The 17,616-nt window shown below is 46.3% G+C and overlaps 1 protein-coding gene and 1 long non-coding RNA gene across 2 annotated transcripts in view; one reads left to right on the top strand and one right to left on the bottom strand.

Annotated features, from left to right (window-relative positions):
* Positions 1-8,213, top strand: part of LOC135275408 (uncharacterized) — a 48,596-nt gene extending 40,383 nt beyond the window's left edge. The window contains exon 4 of the long non-coding RNA XR_010343024.1: positions 7,814-8,213. This is a non-coding gene — a long non-coding RNA (uncharacterized LOC135275408). The remainder of the gene's footprint in view (positions 1-7,813) is intronic.
* The window catches only part of TSPAN11 (tetraspanin 11), a 75,970-nt gene extending 60,489 nt beyond the window's left edge, over positions 1-15,481 (bottom strand). The window contains exon 1 of the mRNA XM_012458433.3: positions 15,339-15,481. The gene's annotated coding sequence lies outside the window, so the exon portion shown is untranslated. The remainder of the gene's footprint in view (positions 1-15,338) is intronic.
* Between the last annotated feature and the right edge of the window lie 2,135 nt (positions 15,482-17,616).

Raw genomic sequence — 17,616 nt, 5'->3', positions numbered from 1 at the left:
GGGAAGAAACCAGCACAAAAAGGATGAAAACACCCAAAACCAGAATACAGGATCACAACTGCTCACCTGCAAGGGAACAAGGCTGAAGAATGAGTATGATGAATTGACAGAAACAGGCTTCAGAAAGTGGGTAATAACAAACTTCTCTGAGCTAAAAGCACATGTTCTAACCCAATGCAAAGAAGCTAAGAACCTTGTAAAAAGGTTTGATGAAATGCTAACAAGCATAAACAATGTAGAGAAGAATATAAATGAATTGATGGAGCTGAAAAACACAACACGAGAACTTCGCAAAGCATACACAATTTTCAATAGCCAAATCGACCAAGCAGAAAAAAAGACTATCAGAGATTGAAGATCAGCTCAATGAAATAAAATGAGAAGCCAAGATTAGAGAAAAAAGAGTAAAAAGAAATGAACAAAGCCTCCAAGAAATATGGGATTATGTGAAAAGACCTAATCTACATTTGATAGGTGTAACTGAATGTGACAGAATGAATCCAAGCTGGAAAACACTCTTCAGGATATTATCCAGGAGAACTCCACCAACTTAGCAAGGCAGGCCAATATTCAAGTCCTCGAAATACAGAGAATACCACAAAGATATTCCTCAAGGAGAGCAACCCCATGACACATAATCGTCAGATTCACCAGGGATGAAATGAAGGAAAAAATGCTAAGGGCAGCCAGAGAGAAAGGTTGGGTTACTCACAAAGGGAAGTCCATCAGACTCACAGTGGATCTCTCGGCAGAAACCCTACAGGCCAGAAGAGCGTGGGGGCCATATTCAACATCCTTAAAGAAAAGAACTTTCAACCTGGAATTTCATGTCCAGCCAAACTAAGCTTCATAAGTGAAGGAAAAATAAAATCCTTTATGAACAAGCAATTGCGGAGAGATTTCGTCACCACCAGGCCTGCCTTACAAGAGCTCCTGAAAGAAGCACTAAACATAGAAAGGAACAACCAGTACCAGCCACTCCAACACTGTACCAAATGGTAAAGAGCATTGACACAATGAAGAAACTGCATCAACTAATGGGCAAAACAACCAGCTAGCATCAAAATGGCAGGATCAAATTCACACATAACAGTATTAACCTTAAATGTAAATAGGCTGAATGCTCCAATGAAAAGACACAGACTGGCAAACTGGATAAAAAGTCAAAACCCACTGGTGTGCTGTATCCAGGAAACCCATCTCACATGCAAGGATACACATAGGCTCAAAATAAAGGGATGGAGGAAGATTTACTAAGCAAATGGAGAGCAAAAAAAAGCAGGAGATGCAATTCTCATCTCTGATAAAATAGACTTTAAGCCAACAAAGATCAAGAGAGACAAAGAAGGACATTACATAATGGTAAAAGGATCAATGCAACAAGAAGAGCTAATGATCCTAAATATATACGCACCCAATACAGGAGCACCCAGGTACATAAAGCAAGTTCTTAACGACCTACAAAGAGACTTAAACTCTCCCACTATTATTGGGTGGGAATCTAACACTCCACTGTCAATATTAGACAGATCGATGAGACAGAAAATTAACAAGAATATCCAGGACTTGAACTCAGATCTGGACCAAGCAAACCTAATAGACATTTACAGAACTTTCCACCCCAAATCCACAGAATAGACATTCTTCTCAGCACCACATCACACCTACTCTAAAACTGACCATATAATTGGAAGTAAATCACTCCTCAGCAAATGCAAAAGAATGGAAATCATAACAAACAGTCTCTCAGACCACAGTGCAATCAAATTAGAACTCAGGATTAAGAAACTAACTGAAAACTGCACAACTTCATGGAGACTGAACAACTGGTTCTTGAATATTGACTGGATAAACAATGAAATGAAGGCAGAAATAAAGATGTTCTTCAAAACCAATAAGAACAAAGACACAACATACCAGAATCTCTGGGACACATTTAAAGCAGTGTCTAGAGGAAAATTTATAGTAATAAATGCCCATATGAGAAGCAAGGAAAGATCTAAAATTGACACCCTATCATCAAAATTGAAAGAGCTAGAGAAGCAATATTAAAAACACTCAAAAGCAAGCAGAGGACAAGAAATAACTACAATCAGAGCAGAACTAAAGGAGAAAGAGACCAAAAAAAACCCTTCAAAAAAAATTAATAAATCAAGGACCTGGTTTTTTGAAAAGATCAACAAAACAGACCACTAGCCAGATTAATAAGAGAGAAGAATCAAATAGATGCAATAAAAAAAGATAAAGGGGATATCACCACAGATCCCACAGAAATACAAACTACCATCAGAGATTACTACAAACAGCTCTATGCACAGAAACCAGTAAACCTGAAAGAAATGGATAAATTCCTGGAGACTTGCACCCTCCCAAGCCTAAACCAGGAAGAAATCAAAACCGTGAATAGACCAATAAAAAGGGCTGAAGTTGAGACAGCAATTAATAGCCTACCAACCAAAAAAAGCCCAGGTCCACATGGCTTCACAGCTGAATTCTACCAGACATACAAAGAGGAGCTGGTACCACTCCTTCTGAAACTATTCCAAAGAATCCAAAAAGAGGGAATCCTTCCCAAATCATTTTATGAAACCAACATCATCCTGATACCAAAACCTGGCAGAGACTCAACAAGAAAAGAAAACTTCAGGCCAATATCCATGATGAACATAGATGCAAAAATCTTCAATAAAATACTGGCAAACCGAATGCAATAGCACATCAAAAAGCTTATCCATCACGATCAAGTAGGCTTCATCCCGGGGATGCAAGGCTGGTTCAACATACGCAAGTCTATAAACGTAATCCACCACATAACAGAACCAAAGACAAAAACCATATGATTTTCTCAATAGATGCAGAGAAGGCCTTTGACAAAATTCAACAGTCCTTTATGCTAAAAACTCTCAATAAACTAGGTATCAATGGAATGTATCTCAAAATAATAAAAGCCATTTACAACAAACCCACAGCCAATATTATGCTGAATGGGCAAAAACTGGAAACATTCTCTTTGAAATCTGGCACTAGACAAGGATGCCCTCTCTCACCACTCTTATTCAATATAGTATTGGAAGTTCTAGCCAGAGCAATCAGGCAAGAAAAAGAAATAAAGGGTATTCAGTTAGGAAAGAAGGAAGTCAAATTGTCTCTATTTGCAGATGACATGATTGTATATTTAGAAGATCCTATTGTCTCAGCCCAAAATCTCCTGAAACTGATAAGCAACTTCAGGACAGTCTCAGGATACAAAATCAATGTGCAGAAATCACAAGCATTCCTATACACCAATAACAGACTTAAAGAGAGCCAAATCAAGAACGAACTGCTGTTCACAATTGCTACAAAGAGAATAAAATACCTAGGAATACAACCAGCAAAGGATGTAAAGGACCTCTTCAAGGAGAACTACAAACCACTGCTCAAGGAAATAAGGGAGGACACAAACAGATGGAAAAACATTCCATGCTCATGGTTAGGAAGAATCAATATTGTGAAAATGGCCATACTGCCCAAAGTAATTTATAGATTCAATGCTATCCCCATCAAGCTACCTATGACCCTCTTCGTAGAACTGGAAGAAACCATCTTAAACTTCATATGGAACCAAAAAAGAGCCCACATAGCCAAATCAATTCTAAGCAAAAAGAACAAAGCTGGAGGCATCATGCTACCTGACATCGAACTATACTACAAGGTTACAGTAATGAAAACAGCATGGTACTGGTACCAAAACAGAGATATAGACCAATGGAACAGAACAGAGGCCTCAGAGGAAATGCCACACATTTACAGCAATCTGATCTTTGACAAACCTGACAAAAACAAGCAATGGGGAAAGGATTCTGTTTAATAAATGGTGTTGGGAAAACTGGCTAGCCATGTGGAGGAAGCAGAAACTGGACCCCTTCCTGACACCTTACACTAAAATTAACTCCAGATGGATTAAAGACTTAAACATAAGACCTAACACCATAAAAACCCTAGAAGAAAACCTAGGCAAAACCATTCAGGACATAGGCATAGGAAAGGACTTCATGACTGAAACACCAAAAGCATTGGCAACAAAAGCCAAAATAGACAGACGGGATCCAATTAAACTCCAGAGCTTCTGCACAGCTAAAGAAACAATCATTAGAGTGAACCGGCAACCAACAGAATGGAAAAAAATTTTTGCAATCTACCCATCTGACAAAGGGCTAATATCCAGAATTTACAAAGAACTAAAACAGATTTACAAGAAAAAAAAAAAAAAATTCAAAAGTGGGTGAAGGATATGAACAGACACTTTTCAAAAGAAGATATATATAAGGCCAACAAACAAAAAAATGCTCATCACTGGTCATTAGAGAAATGCAAATCAAAACTACATTGAGATACCATCTCACACCAGTTAGAATGGCAATCATTAAAAAATCTGGAGACAACAGATGCTGGAGAGGATGTAGAGAAAAAGGAACACTTTTACACTGTTGGTGGGAGTGTAAGTTAGTTCAACCATTGTGGAAGACAGTGTGGCAATTCCTCAAGAACCTAGAAATAGAAATTCCATTTGACCCAGCAATCCCATTACAGAGTATATATCCAAAGGATTATAAATCATTCTATTATAAAGACACATGAACATGTATGTTCATTTCAGTACTGTTTACAATAGCAAAGACTTGGAACCACTCTAAATACCCATCAATGACAGACTGGACAGGGAAAATGTGGCACATATATACCACGTCATACTATGCAGCCATAAAAAACAGTGAGTTTGTGTCCTTTGTAGGGACATGGATGAATCTGGAAACCATCATTCTCAGCAAACTGACACAAGAACAGAAAATCAAACACTGCACGTTCTCACTCATAGGCAAGTGTTGAACAATGAGAACACAAGAACACAGGGAGGGAAGCATCACACACTGAAGTCTGTTGGGGTGGACTAGGGGAGGGACAGTGGGGGGTAGGGAGTTGGGGAGGGATAACATGGGGAGAAATGCCAGATATAGGTGATGAGGATAGAGGCAGCAAACCACATTGCTGTGTATGTACCTACGCAACAATCCTGCATGTTCTTCACATGTACCCCAGAACCTAAAGTGCAATAAAATATATATTAACAACAACAACACAAAAAACAAAAATCAGCTGGGTGTGGTGGCATGCGCCTGTAGTCTCAGCTACTTGGGAAGCTGAGGCAGGAGAATTGCCTAAAGCTGGAAGGTAGAGGTTGCAGTGAGCCGAGATCATGCTAGGGCACTCCAGCCTGGGCAACACAGCAAGACCTTGTCTCAAGACCAAAACATAAAAATAAAAATAAAAAATTTTAAAAAGGGCCCAAAGCTACAATTATTATACATGATTTTTTTTTTTAGGGAAGAATTCATTATTGTTGTTTGTAGTGTTTTTCTAGTCCTGGCTGGGGTTCCTGCAGCTCACTTCATATCCCAGGGCCTCAGTTTTGTGTAAGGAACAGTTGTGGTTATTTTCAGGCTGAGACCTGGGGCCTTCCCGTTCTCCCTCATCAGCTTCTGCCTTTCCTCCTAGGCTTTCAACCTAACCCATTTGTGAGGTTTGCCTGCCATGAGCAGGTTTAGGTTTGAAAGGCCAAGCCTTAAAGCAGTGTTCTCAAAATCCAACATGCTTCAGAATCACCCTGAACTCTTGCTGGGCCCCAGCCAAGAGTTTGAGTCAGCAGGTGTGGGGTGGGCCTGGGATTCTGCATTTCTAACAAGCTGGGCCACGTTGATGCTGTTGGTCTCACACCTCACTTAGGGAACTACTGTCTTCAGCCAGCAAGTTTCAACCTCAGATGTCCATTAGAACCACCTGAGAAATTAAAAAAAAAAAATTCCCAGGCTGCACCCCAGGCAAATTAAATTGGGATCTCAGAGGGTGGTACCCAGAGTGGCAGCAGCCTAAGTGCTTTGGGTTCACTTAGCTTTTGATCATCCGGGCTGAGGGTAGAGATTAGAGGGCAGTGAACAAAGGACCAGTTAGTAAATATTTTAGGCTTTGCAAGCCATATATGGTTTCCGTGGCATATTTTTCTTTGCTTTTTGTTTCAAATCTTTAAATATGTTTTTAAAAAATCACTCTTAGCTTCCAGGTCATAGTGTAGAAACGGTTTGTGGTCCCCTTGGAGAATGTGCATCAGCCAGTCATGTATCTATCAAATTTAATGATGAAAATAGCTACTCACAATTAGCATTATTTATACAATAAATTAAAACCAAGGCAGAATGTAGAGCTATTTAAAGGAATTAAAGGTCCCATGCAAATGTGGCTGTTCTTGTTAAACTTTTACTGTTGTTATCCCTCACTGCTTTCCTAACCCAGTTCTCCTTTGTACATTAACAAAAGACAAGGAGGGGTTTCCTTGCACCCCTTCCCCTTTTACAGTTCACTGTACTAGTCTTGCTTCCTAGTACTTTCAAGGAACTTCAGGTTTCCAGTCAAGTTAAAAGCCTTAACTATCTGTTCAGCGCTGTCAGAAAGTGTTAACTGCCTTTCTAGCATTTCATTCTCTCCCAGTGCTTCTAGTCCTAACTTCCTGTCTCACCCTCTCTTCCCATACAGAGGAGGTTGCTTCTTCTGGAAGGCCTGGCTGCCCCAAGTCTCTCTGTGCAAAAAACACCCCAAAATGTAGAGTTACCTGGCACTTTCTCATGTCCTCTTCATTGTACCTCTCTTCTTTCCACACCAAAGGACACTCCCTTCACAACTAAGCCACTCTTTCCCTTCCTCCTTCATCTCAACCTATCTGCTTGGCTTTGGTATAAAAATGATCAAGCCTAGAACAGTGAGCAGGTATCTTTGAATGGTCCTAAGAATTCCCAGGAGGTTTTCGCTTTTCAATCTGTTCCAAACCTCAGACAAAATGGACAATATCCACCTCTACTCCTATCATTTTTTTTTTTTTTTTCAGACGGAGTTTCGCTCTTGTTACCCAGGCTGGAGTGCAATGGCGCAATCTCGGCTCACCGCAACCTCCGCCTCCTGGGTTCAGGCAATTCTCCTGCCTCAGCCTCCCGAGTAGCTGGGATTACAGGCACGCGCCACCGTGCCCAGCTAATTTTTTGTATTTTTAGTAGAGACGGGGTTTCACCATGTTGACCAGGATGGTCTCGATCTCTTGACCTCGTGATCCACCCGCCTCGGCCTCCCAAAGTGCTGCTCCTATCATTTTTTTCTTTTCTTCTGAGCCTTTTAAACACACCGCCTGCTAGTAAACCACCTAAGCTTTTACAAAACATAAATGATGTAAAGCAGAAGAGTGAAGACCTGAATATAGAAACGAAGCGTCTACCATTTTCCAAAGATAAAAACAACTAACTGAAAGCCTAGGACATGCGAATGGCTCATCTGTTGAAATGAACCGTTCTGTTCTAACTGGGCCCCCATCCAAAAATTTGACCCCAAAGGGAAGCCAAGGGTTGAGGCCATGCAGATTTGGAAGGTTTAATGCCCTGTTGTTGGCTGAAATTCTTAATAATTTTATCTTTGAACGTGTGTTTTGAAAGTGAAGGCCAATGGAACAGTGGGACATGAACAGAGGAGATATGCACATGTGTGTCCATTCTTCCTTGCTGTGTCAGTTGCATATAGAGTTCATGATGCCTGTGAGCACGGAATTCCAGGGATCCACAATGCATGGGCGCTCAGAGCCTCAAAGGCAGGGTATCTGCTTGTGACAGAGAAAGCATGTCATGTTCTGGGTTGGAACCAGAACTTGGTTCATATGCAGAAAGAAAGTTACATATTCTAAGAAACATGAAAAAACAAGGAACACTATGACATCCTATACTTTTTTTTTTTTTTTTAGATGGAGTCTGGCTCTATCACTCAGGCTGGAGTGCAGTGGTGCGATCTTGGCTCACCACAACCTCCACTTCTCGGGTTCAAGTGATTCTCGTGCCTCAGCCTCCTGAGTACCTGGGATTACAGACGTATACCACCACGCCCGGCTAATTTTTTTTTTGGCCGAGATGGAGTTTCACTCTGTGGCAAAGGCTCAAGTGCAGCAGCAGGATCTCAGTTCACAGCAACATCTGTCTCCCGGATTCAAGCGATTCTCCTATGTCAGCCTCTCAAGTAGCCGGGATTACAGGCGCACACCACCAGGCCTGGCTAATTTCTATATTTTTAGTAGACATGGGATTTCACCATGTTGGCCAGGTTGGTCTTGAAATCCTGACCTCAAGTGATCTGCCTATCTTGGCCTCCCAAAGTGCTGTGATTACAGGTTTTTTTTTTTTTTTTTTTTTTTTTTAAAGAGTCCTAGGCTAGGCGTGGTGATCCACTACACCTGGCCCTGGCTAATTTTTGTATTTTTAGTAGAGATGGGGTTTTGCCATGTTGGCCAGGCTGGTCTCAAACTCCTGGCCTCATGTGATCTGCTTGCCTCAGCCTCCCAAAGTGCTGGAATTACAGGTGTGAGCCACTGACCTGGCCTTTTAAAAATTTTTTATTCTTTGAGACAGAGTCTTACTCTGACACCCAGGCTGGACTACACTGGTGCAATCTTGGCTCACTGCAACCTCCGCCTCCTGGGTTCAAGTGATTAGCATGTCTCAACCTTCTGCATAGCTGGGATTATAGGCATACGCCACCACCCCTGGCTAATTTTTGTATTTTTAGTAGAGATGGGATTTCACCATGTTGGCCAAGTTGGTCTTGAACTCTTGACCTCAAGTGATCTGCCTGTCTTGACCTCCCACAGTACTGAGATTACAGGCATGAGCCACTGTGCCTGGCCACGTCTATACTTTCTTATTTGTGTTACTTCCCACAATAACCAAGTACTTACATGCAAATGGTGACATAGAAGGAAAAGACAGCCTTGGATAGTTCTTTGTCCTTTCAGTCCTTCCTAACATTAGGCTGAAGGTAGAGAGTGTTGGTAGAATGTGTGGGTATCCAGAAGTGAAATAAAAACAGTTGAGTTAGCAATGTTGAGTGCATTGATGAGCAGTTGAGCACAGCAATGCCACTGTTCCGACAAGAACAAAATACGTGTGCATATGTGAGCTATGAAATAGGAATTGTGTAGTTTGCCGATTCTACACACGTTAAATGCTCATAGTCTTTTAAACTGGAATTGCACAACATAAGGATGAACAGTAAAATTCATGCTAATAACTTAAAATTTTAATTTTTCTTTACTTAAATATCCTTAAGTAGTAAATAAAAATACCACATGACAAGTTGAGAGAAAGATCATGGAAGAAGGGAAAGGACTTGTATTTATAAAGGTATAGATACCTTTAATGGTATCTTTTCCTGCGTTTTGAGCTAGGGTTCCATGTTTTCATTTCATCCTGGATCCCACGAATTACGTATCTGGCTCTGGTTGGGGAACTTCTCCTTGAGGCACAGTCTTGGTGATGACTGTTGAGCTCCTTCCTGAAATGTCCATTTAATGAACATTTATTGAACTCCTGTTTGCCAAGCTTTGTACTAGTTGCTAGGGATAAAAAGTCAATAAACATAATTCTATTCTCAAATAGGATGAGGACTCTAATTCTTCTATTTATTTATTTGAGATGAAGTCTGGCTCTGTCGCCCAGGCTGGAGTGCAGTGGTGCGTGATCTTGGCTCACTGCAACCACCATCTCCCGGGTTCAAATGATTCTCCTGCCTCAACCTCCCCAGTAGCTGGGATTACAGGCACCCACCACCACACATAGCTAAGTTTCATGTTTAATAGATATGGGGTTTCACCATGTTGGCCAGGCTGGTCTTGAACTCCTGACCTCAGGAAATCTGCCTGCCTCAACCTCCCAAAGTGCTGAGATTACAGGCATGAGCCACCACGCCCCGTCTAGCACTCTAAAAGCAGAATATAAGACCATGGTTTCCAACTGTCAAAACCCTAGTGCTTATCTACAAAAGGCAGCTCTGAGAGAGAAATCTCTTTATAGCATTTCAAGAATGCTTATAGAAACTTGAACTTCTACCTGACAAAAAGGCTTCAGTGAAGCTACCACACAAGCTATGTGATTAAATGTTTGCTAACTGTTCCAGACCTCAGACAAACCAGACAATACCAGTCTGCTTCTGTCCTTTGTCCTTTTTCCTTCTGAGCCTTTTAAACACTAGCATTTGCTAGCAAATGACCTAAACTGTTATCTGTCACGCAGAAAGGAATCAAACTATCAGTTATAGGGTCTTTGATTATTATTCTTTTTAAGACAGAGAAACAAATTCTCATGTATATTGAAGTCTGGCAGACAAAACATGAAGTATATGTTTAAAAAAAAAAGAATGAATACCTAAGTCGAGACAGGGCTGAGAACCGCTGGGGTGTTTATCCCACACTACCATTAGGGAGGGTCCCTTACTCCCTGCTTCAAAACAGACCAGGGAACCATCAGAGCAATTCTCCTCATTGCCTGAACCTCTGTAACATACCCAGTTCTTGGTATTTTACAGCAAAGATCCTTAAGCCTCTAAGCAGGACCATGTGCTTGTACACTGTGCAGGGCAGTGAGAGAGGGAGGGAGAAGCTGCCAGGATGCAGACACTTTCCTCTCCATAGCTATGAGTGGAGCTCGCATGGCCAGTTAGAAAAGCACCCCAGGGAGAAAGGGAGTGCTTGGCTGGCCTGGGGCCTACCCAGTAGGACGCCATGGACCTGGCTACTACCGGGGAGACCAGCATTAGACAAGGTCCCACAGTAGTCACTGACCCCTCAAGCCCCCTCCTTGCCATGAGCCCTTTTTCAAACCCCTTCACTGTGGTCATCAGACACCTGGGCGCTCTGTACCCCTTTCCTGAGTTCAGCTTAGGCAGGCATCCATGCACCCTGCTAGGAGTTGAGGTCATTTCTTCGATTTACAGATGAGGAAATTGAAGCTTAACAAGGTCACATAACACACGGAAGGTCACGCGGAGAGGAAGGGGCAGAGCGAGGATCTGCGCCTGAACCATCTGGCCCCAGACGTGGGCTCTCTGGCCAGGCTTGCTGCTGGCTGCCTCTGCCTGCACTCTCTGCACACCTTTCCCTCTCAGAGCTCCAGCTGGGGCTTGGGTGAGTGCCACTTAGTCTGCACTCAGCTGTTTTCTCATCCCTCCTGGAAATGAGTTTAATGTCCTCAGCAACTAGTGCTCAGAGGTCAGGGCCTGGAGGTTCAAAGCTCACAGCAGGCACTTGGAAAACATACATGTACAGTGTCTATTTGCTGCCCCTCCCCAACTCTCACTACCCTGTGGAGTGCAGTCGTGTGGGTATAAACCTTATGAACCCAGAAACCCACCAGAGTCAGAGCAGGGCAACTACGCAAAGCAAGGGCAGCATCAAAAGGAACGAACGGAGAGTCCAGTTCTCTACTCCCAACTCTTATCTCCACTTCTCTCCAGCCTCCCTCCTCAACAACCCACCTAAGCCAACCAAACAGGACACCACCACCTCCTCCTCTATCATGGGCATGGTCATTAATGCTCCTCCTGCGGGGCTTAGAAGAGGGTGGTAAATCTAGATTCGGTGCCCCAGACCCAGGCACGGTGTTGAACACAGCAGCTGTGCTGCCGCTTCCCAGTGTATTTCTAGGAAAAGGCAACACAGGAGACTGTTTCATGTGGAGGAGAGCTTGGAAACCCCAGGAAGCATGGCTGCTATAAATACAGGTCAGGGGCATCACGTGTAAATATAGCCAGGTTCTGTCACATGGCTGTTCTCTAGGCTCAGTAATTGCTCAGAGACCAGAGTTCCTCTGCACACCAACTCCTCAAGAAAAACAATGCTGAGTGGGCATCTACTGGGGATGAGGCATGTCTGGGCAGTATGTCTGGGAATACCCCCAATAGAAGATGACGACAGAGTCACCCCAGATAGGTAGCTCTCAAATGTCTGTGCACAGCTTGTCCACCTTGCAGATGTTCCGTGTCCTCCCTATCTAATACCTGTCTCACACATAGATGGGTCAGAGTTCTCACATAGCCCTTGCTGCTGTGTTGTAAGCAAAATTTCTATATTAACTTTGACCAAAATTCAGGAAATTAAACCAGTAGCATAAAAACAGCCATAGGAGGCCGGGAGTGGTGGCTCATGCCTGTACTCCCAACACTTTAGGAGGCGGAGGTGGGCGGTGAGGTCAAGAGATTGAGACCATCCTGGCCAACACGGTGAAACCCTGTCGCTACGAAAAATACAAAAATTAGCTGTGTGTGGTGGTGCGCACCTCTTATCTCAGCTACTTGGGAGGCTGAGGCAGGAGAATCGCTTGAACCTGAAAGGCGGAGATTGCAGTGAGCCGAGATAGCGCCACAGTACTCCAGCCTGGCGACCGAGACTCACTCACACTCACACTCTCGCTCTCTCTCTCACACATACACACACACACACACACACACACACACACACACAGGCCATGGAGGTTGCAGTGAGCTGAGATGGCACCACAGCACTCCAGCCTGGCGACCGAGACTTACTCACACTCACACTCTCGCGCGCGCACGCGCACGCGCGCACACACACACACAGGCCATGGAGGTTGCAGCAAGCTGAGATGGTGCCACTGTGCTCCAGGCTGGTGACTGAGACTCCATCTCACACACACACACACACACACACGCCTTGGAGGTTTCAGTGAGCTGAGATTGCGCCACTGTACTCCAGCCTGGCAACAGAGTGAGACTTCATTTAAAAAAAAAAAAAAAGCTATAAGATGAATTCCATGGCCAAGCAGAAATGGTTTGTGGAATAACTACTTTGTACATCTGAATCCTGCCTATAATCCTCGTTGAGGGCCAAGCGTCCATTTCTTCCAGTTGCAGTACTATTATTTTACTTGGAGTTGAAAGACCCCTCTAAGTCTTCTGATGCAATGGTTTTCTAGTTTTATTTTAGTGGGAGAGCCCTTTCTTCAAAGGAGATCCTATCTGGAAGCTGACATGTAATTTAATTTGACCCCGAACTGCTGGTATGAGGGACCTGGAGCCCTGCCCAATGGATCCTGCTCTTACCCTCGAAAGTTCCTGGGAGTACAATTTGAAAAACACACATGCACACCCCCTTATTAATTTGTTCACTCACTCATTCACACAATAATATCTCTTGAGTATCTACTGTGTTCTAGGTGGAGCCAGCAGGTAACAGCACAAAGGCAGTCCCACTTTCAGTGAGTTCACATTGTAGTAGGATGTGGCAGAGCTAAGTTCAGAGAGGTCACAAGAGCTATGAGGGAACAAGGATGTGATCATGGCTGTGAGGTGGCTACTTTAGATGGGGGATCAGGAAAGGCCTCTCTGAGGAAGCAAAACACAGTTGAAATCAGAATGATAATCTGGAAAGATGCCCTGATTTGGACCAAAGAGGAAGCGGACCCAGAGAGGTGATGTGACCTTCCCCAGGCAGGGAGCTGAGCTGGGACCTGACCTGGGTTGCCGGCATCCCCCACCCAAGGATCTTTCCTTTTACGAACATTACTACACAGCTACCACATGCAAAGAAGTCTCAGTGACAGGTGACATCCGAGGGTGGACAAACCACCCAACCACATCCTGGAATTCGGTGCTGTCTGTGTATGACTTTTTTTTTTTGAGACAGAGCCTTACTCTGTCACCAGGCTTGAGTGCAGTGGTGAGATTTCAGCTCACTGCAACCTCTGCCTCCCAGGTTCAAGCAATTCTCCTGCCTCAGCCTCCTGAGTAGCTGGGACTACAGGTGTGCGCCATCATGCCCAGCTAATTTTTGTATTTTTAGTAAAGATGGGGTTTTACCATGTTGGCCAGGATGGTCTCGATGTCTTGACCTCATGATCTACCCGCCTCGGCGTCCCAAAGTGCTGGGATTACAGGTGTGAGCCACCATACCCCGCCTGTGCATGCCCTCCCTCCTTCTTCAGCCCAGTCCAGGGTTGGCCTTGGGTCTGAAGGTGCTGTAACCCAAGAGACAGAACTCTGTGGTGGACACCCTAGACCTGTGACCTTGGCTAAGAAAGCTTTTTTTTTTTTTTTTTAAATAAAAGACGGGGTTTCACCATGTTGGTCAGGCTGGTCTTGAACTCCCGACCTCAGGTGATCCACACCCCTTGGCCTCCAAAGTGTTTGGATTACAGGCGTGAGCCACCACGCCTGGCCAGAAAGCTTCTTTATCTCCTATCTCTGGCTGCAAACTGCAAACTGTGGAAGGTGCTCCTTCCCGCTTCATTTGGCGGCATAAAGATAAAAGCAAGTTGGTGAGTATAAACGGCCTGGGCTCATCTGGAGAAAGGCTCTCTGGAAACTCAGTTTTCCTCTTGTTCTGCAGCAGGCATTCACACAGGAACTACGGGGAATCACACAGGCCTGTACATATTTTACACACGAGTCCAAAGTTGGGTGTAAAATTTCTATTGTGCTGAATATTGTGGGAAGCAGCATGCAAATGCCTCTCCCTGCTACCCTCAAACCAAACAGCTGTGGGCCACCTAAGCACTGGCCAGACCACCAACCTGGCACCTGTGGGCCAGTAGTGCCCCTCGCCTTAAGAGTTCTAACTACCATCAAAGCACTTTCCGGCATTAAGTAATTGGAACCTCCAGTCCCTCAGGAGACTGGTGGGCCAGTGGTTATTACTCTCATTTTGCACACAAAGCAACTGAACCCCAGATGACCTACCTGTCCAGGGAACAATGCTACTGACACAGTGACAACCATTAAGTGCTGACTCAAACCTGTCTCCAGCCTCCATCTGCTGCTTTCCCCTACAATCCAGCTGCCCACAAATTGAACACAGACTATCCACTTTGGCCTAATACCACCCTCATTCTCTTCCTCACGCTCCGCCCGGCACACACCCTATGCCCCAGAGTGCACTTAGGAGTTTTTCCAGAAGCTGCCTCTTCTCCCCACCTCCCAATACTTGCCACGAACTGGAGACCTCTGGAACACTTATTCCTCCTGCACGCACAGCAGCTTAGACTCAAGTTAAGATGCTGTCCCGCCCAGGCCAACCGGGACGCCTCCCTTTCAGACTTTCCAGCCAATTCACACATGTGCACACTGCACATATCGCTGGTGAAAAGGATACACCCCAGAACCTTCCACACCTCCTTTTCACATGGAGCCGGCCAACTGCACGTCCAAGGATGGGCACAAAAACACAGGTGACAGGGCCTACAGAGCCATGTTGTCACAAATACACAGATATGCCCAGGGAACATGGGGACACCCCTGCACAGGCAGACAGGCCCTCTGAAAGCCAGGTGCACCAGATACAGCAGCTGCCAGCACTTAACCCCTGCATATGCTGCCAAGGCCACCCCATGAGCGTCTTGCTAACACAACTCTGGGTCTGTCATCTTGGTGTCCTCATGAGCGGCCGCTAGGGTGGACAAAGAATGACATTTTCAAGAGGACAGGCATACCTCAGGCACACTGGACGACACGAGGCCCTCAGAGGCTCAGAGCTTTCTCCCAAGGCACAAGTGCAGAAAGCAGACTCAGGCGCGTAGTTACGGACGCCGCGCTGAGTGTCCCATGCCCCGTGAGCGTCCCAGGCGTTCCTGCCTCCTCCAGTCCTCATCCCCAGCCGGCTTCCCTCTGCCCGCCCGGGGGAAGCTCCGGACAGTCTATGTAGCTCGGGACCGCGGGCGGGGAGGGCAGCAGAGGAGGCGGCGCCTCTCCAGGACCCCAGCCCTCTCCCGCGGCGCCCCCACTGCCCCGGCGCGCGTCTGCACTTACCCGGTCAGGGGCTCCGGACGCGGCGAAGGGAGCAGCGCCTAGAGAGGCGGAGAGCGGCGGCTCCCGGGGCCGCCCAGTCGCCCACCAGCCAGTGCTGGTCCCTCCCAACCGAGGAAGGTCAGCGTGCGGGCAGCCCGGCCCGCGCCCCCGCGCCCACGGAGGCTTCCTGCTGGCCCTCGCGCCTCCCCCGCCCGCGCTCCGCCGCGACGCCCCGGCGCCGGCTCTCCCAGCCCCGCCGGCAGGACGCGCCCAGAAGCCCCGCACGCGAGCTGCCAGCTCTTTGTTTGGGTGTTGGGCTTTCTGCAATTCAGAGCACGCGGAGGGAATTAAGTCAGAGTGCGAGGCAGCTGTGCGGTTGCCCGGGGAATCCCTGCGGGGGGCGGTGGAGCGGCTTTCAAACTCCCCGCCCTCCTTAGCTCCCCGCTTAGGTCTCCCTGCCGCCTACGTTTGTTGGCCCCTAGGAGAGGTTGGCCTTTGGGGGTTCCCAAAGCCTCTCTGCTAAGAGAGAGCCTCTCCATTCCCTTTTGTCACCACTCCCATCACTGCCCTGTCCCTCTCAGAGTCCTGTGGACCATCAACTTTACATTCGCTGGGCCCCGGGGAGAATCAAGGTCTCTCTATTCTGAAGCTAAAAGGAAGAGCAGAGAGTAGAGGCCATCTGTCCCTGCTGTGCCCAGGTGGAGGTGCAAAGTTGGCCCTAACTGGACCGGCCCTAACAGTGGGGCATGCATTACGTGTTTCCCAAAGTAACAAGGACCTCGTGCTTATCCAACAGAGTTCTTTTGAAACTCAGCTGCAGTAAGACTACCTATTAAGGTTGCTAGATTAGGGAAGCCACGTGAGGCAGGGAATGCTGACAAAGCCACTGCACCTGGAGCGCCAGTGTTCTAAATACCCGGGCTGGCTGCTGAGAAGAACTTCGCAGAGGGGCCTCGCGGAAAGGAGATGATTGCAATAGTCCCGTGAGATGAAGACCTTAACTGGGGGATCAGTGCGGAAGCTGCGGCAAAGGAGAGTCTACAGAACTTGCTGCGCGTGGTGCGGGAGGAGCACCTGGAGTGATGTGAGCCTGAGTTTAGTGTGGGGCAATTGGATTGGAGAAGAAACCACCTTCTTCCAGGGACAGATATCCAGCAAATGCAATTGGAAAGGTGATTCTGGGGTTCATCGGCGAGGCTGAGGCAAGAGTTGCAAATTTTGGAATCGTCTGGAAAGAAGTTGGGCAGACACGAGAGGTGGAAGGAGAGGGTAGAAAAGGTAGAGAGAACGGGGCTGAAGACAGAACCTCGGTCTACGGAGAAGGAGCCCACGAAAGGAACGGAAACCATCAGGAGAAACCATGAGGGAGGGTCAGGACTGTGTGGTGTGACAGGGTCCAGGAGAAGAGGGACGTTCATTGGGGGCCCAGGCTGCAGGGACACCAAGGAGGAGGACGCCCAAGAAAACAGATTTAGATTTAGAAATTAGGAGATCTCTGGGCAAGTTCGAGATAACTGTATGAGTGATGGGTTGTATAAACCAGGTTGCCACTCCTTCGGGGGGGCATCTGGATCCAATTGGTTGATGCGGGGATACATAGGTTCATCTCTTTCCTTCCATTAGGGAGGGTCCTGAAGGGGCACCCCAGCTCCATAGCTTCCCAAGGGATCTGCGGAGGCCTCTGTGGAAAGCAGCACCGTTTAAGTTGAGGTTCTGCTGAATCCTGTTTCCCTCACTCTCTCAAGGTGTTGTTCCCAAGAGCACCTCCCAGGAGACCTCCCACGTGCCGATCTTCATCTCTGTGCAGAGTCTGTTTCCTAGAAATCCAACCGAAGGTACGGGGACACTGAGAAAGGGCACGGGAGACAAAGAAAAGGTGGAATAGAGGTATAACCCACCCCTCAAGTGCCTGCGGGAGTGGAGGCCTGAATGAGCACATGCCCCGATGCCGCTCCCCTTGACCTCTAAGGGAGCAGTTTAAAC

This window comes from Aotus nancymaae, unplaced genomic scaffold (genome assembly GCF_030222135.1).
Source record: "Aotus nancymaae isolate 86718 unplaced genomic scaffold, 86718_ANA_hifiasm-v0.15.2.pri h1tg000016l, whole genome shotgun sequence".
NCBI classification, from domain to species: domain Eukaryota; kingdom Metazoa; phylum Chordata; class Mammalia; order Primates; family Aotidae; genus Aotus; species Aotus nancymaae.
Note: the sequence above shows the minus strand (reverse complement) of the source record. Positions and strands in the feature narration are given on the sequence as shown.